The sequence below is a fragment of the Echinops telfairi genome, unplaced genomic scaffold (genome assembly GCF_000313985.2).
Source record: "Echinops telfairi isolate 266 unplaced genomic scaffold, ASM31398v2 ScPeMD7_7458;HRSCAF=8496, whole genome shotgun sequence".
Lineage (NCBI taxonomy): Eukaryota > Metazoa > Chordata > Mammalia > Afrosoricida > Tenrecidae > Echinops > Echinops telfairi.
Window position 1 is genome coordinate 1,197,334 of NW_022111358.1, and position 11,689 is coordinate 1,209,022.

At 39.2% G+C, this 11,689-nt stretch overlaps 1 protein-coding gene across 2 annotated transcripts in view; it reads left to right on the top strand.

Annotated features, from left to right (window-relative positions):
• The window catches only part of SMG6 (SMG6 nonsense mediated mRNA decay factor), a 268,155-nt gene that overhangs the window by 109,223 nt on the left and 147,243 nt on the right, over positions 1-11,689 (top strand). The gene's annotated exons all lie outside the window — the stretch shown is intronic.

Below are 11,689 nucleotides of genomic sequence, written 5' to 3' on the forward strand. Positions count from 1 at the left end.
TTTTTTTTTTTAAACATTTTATTAGGGGCTCGTACAACTCTTATCACAATCCATACACACAATAATGATTTTTTTTAATGTGCTGAAAAACTCGGCTTCTACACGAGTATATATGGTATGTAGATAACTTTAAGATACTTTTTGAGTATTTCTTGACATTACATTGTATGAGACCATGTTATAGAGACTTTTCAGGTTAAATCCTTCGTTTTTCACACAGTATTCCTTGCATGGAGTGCCTGTGAAAAAGTTATTTTAGAATCCACTGCTGAGAAAAAAATTGTGTTTTCCTGAGAAACTGATATTCTTATTCCTTTCCAATAATGACAACTATAGAATTGTTTGTGCTTCCTTTTTGGCTTTGCCTGCCAGGAAAATTATCAAGGCAAATTTCAAGTTCATTGATGGCAGATAGTTAAGCCATGTGATGGACATATTTGTTTTCCTTTTCCTTGGTCCTGGTTTTCTATGTGTACTTTAATTATTTCATTGTACGTGATTTTACTCTTAATTGTCATAAATCTTCTGTAGAAAGAAGAATAAAGGAATAAATGTAACCCACCCCCACCCCAAAATCAAATGTAGTTTAAAGTAATGCATATGTGTTTCACTACATGTTGTTTACAGAGTGACCATTCAGCCAACTGAATACAGATTTGGAAGTGCTGTTAGTCAACAGTGTGTCTGTTCTAGAGCCTCTGGGTCAGTCAGAGCCCTAGCTAGTGCCTCCACGAGTTTCTAGTCTCCGCCAGTGAGTGTGCTTTCTCACTTTCTTCCTGGGCACATTTACTTTTTATTTCGCTGTTATCCTGCGCACCTCTTTTCTACTTTAAAACAACATGAACTGCGTGAAAACAAGCCAAAGAGCAAAGTAAACCCACTGCTGTCCAACTGATGCCAACGAGTTGAACTGCCCCATAGGGTTTCCAAGACCGTAGATTGGTTGAAGTCATTTCTCCATCTTGTTTGGGCATTGATTTTGGATTATGGAACTCTGAGGAGCCGTTTTCGGGTGGCATGCTGGAGCAGAGGTAGAGGTATGTGCAGATTTGCATATTCATGTGGAATCCACCCAAGAATTATGTCTTATTATCAGTCTCAAGTTACAGTGTTGACCCTTCAAGGTTTTATTCGATTGATCTAATCTTTTACATTCTGGAAGCTCTCAGAGAGAGGTAACTTCTCAGAAGGAGTTAGACACACACACAATCTTTAATATGTTTGTGGAAAAATTCCATTATTTTTCATTCTTTTTGAAGCCCTCGTGCATGTGTGTGCATCTGCGTACACACACGTACACATACACCTCCTTCCTATCTTGGGTAACTGTCCTATCTTAAAATTATTTTATTTTTGGCATTTAGTTTGCAAAGTTTGTCAGCCCCTTATTATAATCTACCAGGAAGAGCCATAAAATGAGATATTGAATTAATCTTTTAAAACGAAAGTTGGACACTTCTCTGCCCCTCTGCCTGTGGTATCAAAGACGCTTTCCCTGAATCAGAATGTGTGCAGGCATTATCTCACTAACTTCTCCTGGAGGCCAAGGTGCGCCTGAAGCTTCATACCAGCAGAGACACGTTTCAAGCGGTTTGTCTGTCCACTGCCAAATCTGTGCCTGCTCTATTAGAAGGACTAGAGCTGTGTTTATTTCTTCTCAATTGCAGCAGCAATTTCCTTTTAGGTTAGCTAATGGCTGTTCCTCTTAGGAAGCCTCCTTTACATCTCTTGACCTCTATAACTTAAAATAACCTCTAAATCAAGACACCCCACCCCTACTCCTCACAAATCTGCTTTGTGAAATTCCAGAGGGATTTCCCTGTATGATTTCATTATGAAGCTACCACTTTTTTTCTACCCCTCATTCCCTCAAATATTGAGAGAAAGAGACATGCTTCCCCAAACCTGGCAAACCAGGTAGAAGCAGAAACTGTCCTCTAGGATCTCCTTGTAGTACCTCCAAATCAGATGTCAGAATAACTAACAGGTCCTCCCTTCTCCTGGGCTTCCTTCCTTGAGGGACTCACCCAGTGCCAGCCCCACCTGCTCACGGGGGAATGTGCATTTGAATAACAGGAATCAGACAGGAAGTTCTGAGTGACAGAAATATCAACCTAGAGACATAACCAAGGTGGAAATGGCCAGCTTGTGTTTTGACTGGTGTTTTTCTATTTGTTTATTAATTTTCCAGAAAAGCTATAGGAATATTATTTCCAAAACTGTATGGCTATTTCTTGGGGAAAGCTAAGCACTCAAATTTAAATGTTTTCATTGTAGAAAATAGAAATGGGATTTGTTGTCCATCTTGCCAAGATGTATTGATAGAGCCCTGGGGACATTTCTTGGCCCAATGGCTCATCTAAAGTAGGAAGAAACCCAGCTGTCCTCTGGAGAGGGTCTCACTAGTGGAGATAATTTTCTTGCCCTCAGAAGGTATCCTGTTGTGCGGTAATGCTGTAAAGGGCTTAGAATCAACTAGCTTGAAGGCTTTAATTTCCCTCTCAGCTACATAACAGCTTTAGTGACATTGATGAAGAATACCAACAAACTTTCTGTGGATTCATTTGCTTGTCTGTGAAATAGTGATATTAGAGCCAATTTGCATGTGTTGTTTTTTTTTTGAGGTGTAGAAGAAATTAGATAACATACAAAACATCTCACTAGGGCCTACAGAGGTTCGGTTTTCTTTTTCTAAGTTAAAAAGTCTTTGAAACAGTTTTATTGAGATATCATTGATTGAGTTAGTTAATTGTGCCAGCCTGGCCGATAATCACATGTGGGGCTGGTTGAAAGGCGGAGGGATAAATGGGTGGTGAGCCTCGCCTTTCTAGTTCTCGGGTCTCTTGTTTTGTGATGGTTGCACCGGGTGCAGCTGCCTTAGCAGTTCCCTGCTTCAGCTTGCAAGATTGACTTCCTACAAGACATCCCCAAGGAGAAGCCACGTGGACCTATCCCGATGCAGCCCTGGGTGCTGGAGCAGCCGTGTGGAGACCCCTGCTAGTGCTGAGATGCTTATTCTTTCACTGACTCAGCTTTCCTCCTGTAGTTGGCATCATTGCCTCTGTTTTGTGAGGTGGAGGACTTTGTGGACTGGTGTTGGGTTAATGGGTTAATGTTGGACTTGTGGGCTTGGGCAGCACTGGGTTGGGATGTTTTCGTGATGCACACTTTCTTTACATAAAACTCTCTCTTATACATGAGTCGCTGTGGATTTGTTTCTCCAAAGTACCTAGACTAATACACTGATAGACTTTAGATGAGCGGTTCTCAACCTGTGAGTTGCCACCCCTTGGGGGTTGAATGACCCTTTCACAGGGGTCGCCTAAGACCATCGGTGTGTTAATCTGGGTACTTTAGAGAAACAAATCAACAGAAATTCATGTGTAAGAGAGAGTTTTATACAAAGGGTAAGTGTGCATCAAGAAAACATCCCAACTCAGTGCTGCCCAAACCCATATGTCCGACACCAATCCACAAAGTCCTCCTCTGTCTCACAAAACACACACCTTGACGCCGACTGCAGGAGGAAAGCCGAATCAGTGAACGTGTAATCATCTCAGCGCTGGTAGGGTCTCCACATGGCTGCTTCAGCACCCAGGGCTGCATAGGTGTAGGTCCATGCGGCTTCTCCTCGGGGATGTCTTGCAGAAAGTGAGCCTTGCTAGCTGAAGCAGGGAACTGGCTTAGGTAGCTGCACCCTGGTCCGACCATCACAAAGCAAGAGACCCGAGAACTACAAAGGCGAGGCTCACCAAGCCATTTATCCCTCTGCCCTTCAATGAACCCCACATGTGTTTATCAGCCAGGTTGGCACAATAAATTTATCAGTCGGAAAACACGTATTTCTGATGGTTTAGGAACCAAGACACACTGCCTCTCTACCCGTCTCCAGGCAGGTCCGCCCACATGCAGATATGCCCACATATGAGTATCACCCAGCATGATGACATTGTCGTGCCAACCCCATCACATATACCCCGTACAAATACAGGTGTATGTCACAGGGTTGGTGCCATAATGTACTTATGCAGACCAGTCACCCGTATAGAGAGCAGCTACTGAGTAGAAAGCAGCTACTCTCTTAAAAACAGCTACTGTGTTGAAAGCAGCAGTATTGGAGGTAAAATGACACTTCATGAATTATACTTACTGGGTAAATGTAAAATCATGTACTGTAAAATCATCAACTACTGCAACAAAAAAATGCCTGTACCATGGGAACTTAATCTGGATGCTGATACACCATGCTTCAAGACAAAATTTCATTTATTTGTAATTAGAAATAAATATTTCACAATATATAATTACATTTTGTTTTTGTGATTAATTACTATGCTTTAGTTATGTTCAATTTGTATCAATGAAAACACAACTTGTATATCAGATATTTATATTACGATTCATAACAGTAGTAAAATTACAGTTAGGAAGTAGCAATGAAAATAATTTTATGGTTGGGGGTCACCACAACATGAAGAACTGTATTAAAGGGTCCCGACATTAGGAAGGTGGAGAATCACTGCTTTAGATGATATATATTTTAAGTAACATTTTATTAATTTTTGCATATATATGTACATTTGCAAAATGATCATCAAATCAAGATACTGAACAAATCCAATACTCCCAAAAGTTTTTTTGAATCCCTTTATAATCCACTCTTCCTTAATTCCCCTCTCCCAATCCCCAGTCAACCTTTTGTCACTACATTTTCTAAAAACTTTTATATAAATGAAATTGTACTACATGTTTATTCTCTCTTACTTCCTCTTTCACTCTCGATTCTCTTTGGAGGAATTGCTGCTTCTGTTAGCATTATGATTTTGACATTCATCCATGTTGAGTAATTCAATACTTTGTTTTTTAGATTGATTTGCTGAGTAGTATTTCATTGCATGGATTTAGTCATTTATTCATTGACTTATTGAAGGGCATTTGGATTTATTCCAGATTCATTAATTTCATAAAATTATAAAAAATTATTGTGAATTTTCATGGATAAGTCTTTATCCATTATCCAGTATGTTTTTTATTTCTTTTGGGTAAATACCTAGTAGGAGAATAGTTGGGCTATCTGGTAAGTGTGTGTATTAACTGTGTGTGTGTGTCTATTAACCCCCCCTTTTTTAATCATTTATTGGGGGCTCATACAACTCTTATCACAATCCATATATCCATCCATTATGTCAACCACATTTGTACATTTGTTGCTATTATCATTTTCATTCTACTTGAGCTCTTGGTATCGGCTTCTCATTTCCCCCCTCCCTCCCTGACCCCACCTCAAGAACCTTGATAATTTATAAATTATTATTATTTTGTCATATCTTACACTGACTGATGTCTCCCTTCACCCACTTTTCTGTTTTCCATCCTCCTGTGAGGGGGTTATAGATAGATCATTGTGATCGGTTTCCCCTTTCTCCTCCCACCTTCCCCTTACCCTCCTGGTATGGCTACTCTCAATATTGATCCTGAGGGGTTTATCTGTTCTGGATTCCCTATGTTTCCAGCTCTTATCTGTGCCTGTATACATGCTCTTGGGTAGTCGGATTTGTAAGGTAGAATTTGGGTCATGATAGTGGGGACAGCGGGGAGGGGGGAGGGAGGAAGCATTAAAGAACTAGAGGAAAGTTGTATGTTTCATTGGTGCTATACTGCACCCTTCTGTGAGGGCATGTCCAATTGCCTACAGATGGGCTTTGGGTCTCAAGTCTGCACTCAAGCTCATTACAATAATACAATTTTTTGTTATGGGTCTTTGATGACTGATACCTGATCCTAGCTCATGGTCACACAGACTGGTGTGCTTCTTCAATGTGGGCTTTGTTGCTTCTCAGCTAGTTGGCCGCTTGTTTATCTTCTACCCTTAAGATTTGATGCTGGGCACCATCAACTTTCTTCACCACACCCGCTTTGTCTTCAGCGATCCTGTCGGGAAGGTGAGCATCATGGAATGCCAGGTTAATAGAACAAAGTGTTCTTGTGTTGAGGGAGTACTTGAGTGGAGGCCCAATGTCCATCTGCTACCTTAATACTAAACCTATAACTATATGTACATCTATTTCCAGTCTATTAACTTTTTAAGAAGCTAGTTAACTATTTTCCAAAATGGTTGTATCATTTTGCATTCCCCAAACAGTTTGCCAGCACTTGTTATTGTCTGTTGGTCTTTTTTATTAAAGCTCCCTCTCACTGCCCTCAAGTCAGTGCCGACTTATAGTGACCCTATAGTGGGTGATACTTTTGATTTGCATTTACATAATCCCAATTTATTTTGAGCATCTTTTCAAGTATTTACTTTTCATCCATATGTCTTTGCCCCCTATTTAGTAAGTTGCAAGATTTCTTTATATTCTAGATATGAATCCTTTGTCAGATGTGTTTAGCAAATATTTTTCCCCAATCTGTGACTTGTCTTTTTATTTTTACTATTTGTAAAGCAAACTTTAAAAAATTGTGAGTCTTTTGTTATTGTTTAAGTTCAATATTTATTGGCAAAGGAACAGTTTAACAGTATTACAGCTGATGCTGTCAATGAAAAAAGGCGATTAATAGTTGAAATCAGGCAACACTAAATCTGCCTAAGCAGTTTCATTTTTAAAGAAAACAGTGCTCAAACTCATGCTTTAAAACTTTCCCCCCAACTGTTCTTGTTTGCAGAATGCACATACCATTGGTTTTGAAATTTGTAACTTTACGTAGTTTGTGAGCAGCGGGAACATGTTTAGACAGCTCATTTAGCTTCTGCAATTCATTCTTCTTGTCATCTTTCTTCACTCTCTCATCACCTGCACACTGCGCTGCTCTGTGTGGATCTTGCTGGTCCTGATGAGTTATAGCTTTGATGATGAAGCTCTCTTGCTTTGCTCCTTACTCTTTAGACAGACATTCTGTCTTTAGTGGACTTTCCCTTCATTTTTCTTATCTTCCTTTGGTTGCCCTTGGCAGTTCCTTGGTCAGGCCAGATGCAGAGACATGCTGCTGGGTATCTCCCAGCAGCTCCAACCAGGCAGGAGAACCAGGGGCTGCAATGCCTGCAAAGGGTAACCAGCCACACGATTCAGAAAGCAGTCCCAATATATTTAAGTAGCACTTTTCGTTTTTTTCACTTTTCTATATAAAAGAAAGAACCTTCTGGAAACCTGTGTAGATCAGTTGTGTTTTGTTTCTTTTTTATTTCCTTGTTTTGAAATTTTAATTGTGAAATAATTACATAGGAGGTTGTTAAGAGGGAACAGTATACAGAGAGGTCCCGTGCACCCTTCAGTATTAACATCTTGCATAATTATAGTTCAGTATCAAAACCATGTAATTGACATAGATAATAGTGCTCAGAACTTACTCAAATTTCACCAGATAAAGACACTGTGAGTTCTTTGCATTTTATCGCATGTGTAACTTGGCTAACTATTCCAGTCAAGATGCAGAACTGTTCTGTCATTGCGAGGCTCTCTCATTTGGAACCACCTCACCCTCCTTTGCCCCCAAATCTAAACTCCTATTAGCCATTAAGCTATTTTTATTTCTATAATTATATTTTCTATTTCAAAAATATCACATATAAATGGGATCATATGAGGGGGCTTCAAGAAATTCCTAGAAAATGAAATTAAAGGATAGAGATTTTTTCCATGAATTTCTGGACATTCCCTCCACCCCCTAGTATAGTATTTAACCCTTTAAAATGGGCTTTTCTTACTCAACATAGCATTTGTTGAGCATACCACAGGTTTTTTTGTTTTGTTTTGCCGCTCACCCATTGAAGAATATTTGGGTTGCTTCTAGTTTTCTTGCTATTATGAATAAAACTGCTGTGATCATTTGTGTATAGGTTTTTGTGTGAACAGTTTTCATTTCCTTAGGATAAATACCCAAAGTACCATTACTGGGTCATATTGTAAGTATACTTTTTAGTATTAAAAAAAAATTTCCAATCTTTTTTTTCAGAATGTATGTAGTATTTGAGATTTCCATTGGCCAAGTTTGAGAGATCTAATTTCCTCACACACTTGTTAGCCAATGGCATTACTAGAACCCTTCTGATGAGTGTATAGTTATCTCTCAATTTTAATGTGCATTTCTCTTATTCGTAACAATGTCAAACATGTTTTATATCCTATTTTCCATATGTACTCATTTGTCCTCTTCAATAAAATACCTGTTTATGTTTTATGCCCGTATTTTGAATTGGATTGTTAATTTTCTCACTATTAAATTTTGAAAGTTCCTTATATATTTTATATACTACTCCTTTGTTGAGATGTAGTTTGCTAATAATTCCTTTCAGTCTATAGTTTCTCTTTTTATCCTCTTACGAGGTTTTTCACAGAACAGTAGTTGTTAAATTTTTCATGAGATACAGTTTATCAGGTTTTCCTTTTGTGGATTATATTTTTGGCATCAAATTTAAGAACTTTCCATCTTGTTGTAGGTCCTGAAGATTTTCTTTTATTTTTCCCTCCAAAATTTCGTATTTTGCATCTAAATCCTTGGTCAATTTTGAATTAATTTTTATATAACATGGGTGCTGGAGCAGCCATGTGGAGACCCCTGCCAGCGCAGAGATGATTACATATTCACTGACTCGGCTTTCCTCCTGCAGTCGGCATCGTTGTGTCTGTTTTATGAGATGGAAGAGGATTTTGTGGATTGGTGTCAGACATTGGGTTAATGTTGGACTTGTGGGTTTGGGCAGCACTGAGTTGGGATGTTTTCTTGATGTGCACTTAACCCTTTATATAACTCTCGCTTATTCATGAGTTTTTGTGGATTTGTTTCTCTAGAGTTCCCAGACTAATACATATGATTTAAGCCATTTATTGTTTTGCCTATGAATATCTGGTTGCTCCAGGACCATTTGTTAAAAAGGCTACTCTCCTTCCTCATTTAAATTGTTTTGCAGCTTTATAAAAAGAACAGTGAAGCATATTTGTGTGAGTCTGTTTTGAGTTCTCTATTTAGTTCCACTGATCCATGTCTGTCTCCTCTACCAGTGCCATGCTATCTTGACTATAATGTATGTGGTGAGCCTTAACACAGAGTAGAAACCCCTATGGCACAGTGGTTACTCATTGTAGCCACTTTACCAAGGTTAGCAGTTTGAAACCACTAGTCACTCTGCATGGGAAAGATGAAGCTTTCTACTTCTGTAAAGAGTTATGGTCTCAGAAACACACAAGTGCAGTTCTACCCTATCCTATAGTGTTGCTGTGACTTAGAATTCCCTTAATGGCATTAAGTTTGGTTTTTTAGTAAAATTGAGAAGATTGGTTTCTCCTACTATGTTCTTAAACTTGTTTTTAGGTATTCTGGATCCTTTTCCTTTTAATTGAAATTTTCATGACTCTTTTCTTTATCTACAAAATACTTTGCTGAGATGTGTATGGTAATTGTGTTAAAGCAATAGGTCTGTGTGGGGAAGAATTGGTACTGGTGCAATGTTGAGTTGTCCAAGCCATGAAAAGGGTACTGTTGCTGTTGGTATTTAACTGGTTCTAACTCATGGCAACTTCATGTATTACAGAATGAAATACTGGTTAGTCCTATGTCATCTTCATAATCAAATCAATGTTTTAAAAATCATATTAATGTTTGAGTCCACTCTTGTAGCTGTTTTATCAGCTTATCTCACAGAGAGATTACCTTATTTTTGTTGTCCCTCTTTTTTACCAACCATATTTTTTTCCAGCAATTGGTATTGATTGATTGATCTTTATTGATGATGTAGCTAAAGTAAGTGAATTAAAGTCTCTCTCCTTCTCGACAGTATTGTGTATTTCTTTTAAAACTGATTTCTTCCATTCTCTGGCAGTCCATAGTACAGGCAGTGTTTTTCACCAAGAGACCACTTCACATGTATGGATTCTCTGCCTTTTTCATTGCTTGCAGATGCAGCAACAGAAAAGACTATGTCATGAATCTAGCTCACCTTACTCAGCAGTACGACAGGTTTGCTTTAAAAATTTCTTGAGGCCTTTGGATGTTAAGCTTCTCTCTTTATACAGTTCTCCTTTAATATTTTTTATCAGCATTTTGTAATTTTAAGCATTTTAAGCCCGTCCAATTTTAGTGAAGCATTTCACTGTTTGTGGCACTATTGTGAGTGTGTTGCGCTTTTTGTTTTGGTTTCACACATTCTTTGTTATTGCAGAGGTTGGGGTGCAGGACTGTACTTGGAGTAGTCTGGGGGTTCCATGTTCACAGAACAGAGAAGAGAGGAGCAGTTGGAGTGCAGAATCTTGAATGTCAGGGTTTAAAAACTGAGGTGAGGAATTAGTGTGGGCATAGATTCAAATCCCAGCCCTGGTTGTGACCATAGGCAACTCATTTAACTTCTCAGAACTGGTTTCCTGAACTGTCAAAAGAGGAGAATAATACATGCTGTGCAAATCTTTTGTAAAGCGTTGAGATAATGTATGCAAAGGTTCAGTTGTAATTTCTAGCCATCGTGGAATCATGGTATCCCTGGTTTGGATCCATATATATATGAGGGGCAAGTGTGCCTCCTTTTATGAGCAGCAAACATTTTTTGAACCCTTCCTGGTGTTAATTTTCAGATATGAACAAAGCTCCTGCCCTCAAGGGGCTTATACTTTTGTTGAGGAAACATGCTGTATGTGTAAAATTTTCCAGACAAGGCCATACTTGTTACCTTCAAAATATATGGAGCAGGCAATGGTGCATCAAAGAACTTTCTCTTCCTGGGTTTTGTTTGCCCTTTTGTACCCTGTGAGTGTCGTGGCTTCTATATGTTGTTGAGAGAATGTGTGGTGGTAGGGCGGCAGTGTGTACAGATTTAGGGGGAGGGAGTCATGTGGGAATATGTAATTAATTTTTATACTTTCCCCAGTAAACCATCTACCCTTTTTATGATGTCATGAGGGATTCCTTAATTTTGCAGCTGCTTCCTGATTACGTCAGAGAGGAGCCTCTCACCCCACAGCCTGGAGGTGCATTCACACCAGAATTGGAAACAAATGAAGTGCTGAACATCTAATGGCTTCCACAGGGAGAGCCAGATCAGACTTCCCAGGCCTCCTTATGCAAGGTCTTCCTCAAGTATTTCTAAGAGCCCCACCCCCACCCCCTCTTTGTTCTAGAAAGACAGAACTTGGCCCAGAGCCAAGTGGGCCTGAGCCTGTGGACTCCTTGATGCATGCTTCCATTCTCCCAGGTGTTCTACTTGGTAGGTGTTACCTTTCTTGAGGTCTCAGGATTCCCTGGAACCTGGATCATTGAGAGCCCGTGACCTGTTCCAGCAGTCTTCAACCCTTCCCTCCCTCCCCGCCAACTGTTGGCTTTCTTTCTGCAACATATTTCATATATGCATGCTTTTCTAATACCTCTTCCACCTCTCCCTAAGAAAGATGTCATAGGTATTTGGCATTGTAAAGTTTATGAAGCCCTCTATATTTACTTTCTCAATGAGAACAAGTAATGCCCTCTGTATTTGACAATTGTTTTGACCCCCAACTCTCATTAGAGTAGAAATCAACTCAGTGAGTTATGAGTTTTTTGCCTTTTGATTTGTTCTAAATGCTGCTACTACTTTGTTCAGAAACCTGAGTACACCCTACTCACTGCCTGTTGAGTCAGGTCCAGTACTCTTGTTTGTTTGTTTTTTAATTTATTTTAATCGTTTTATTAGGGGCTCATACAACTCTTATCACAATCCATACATACATCA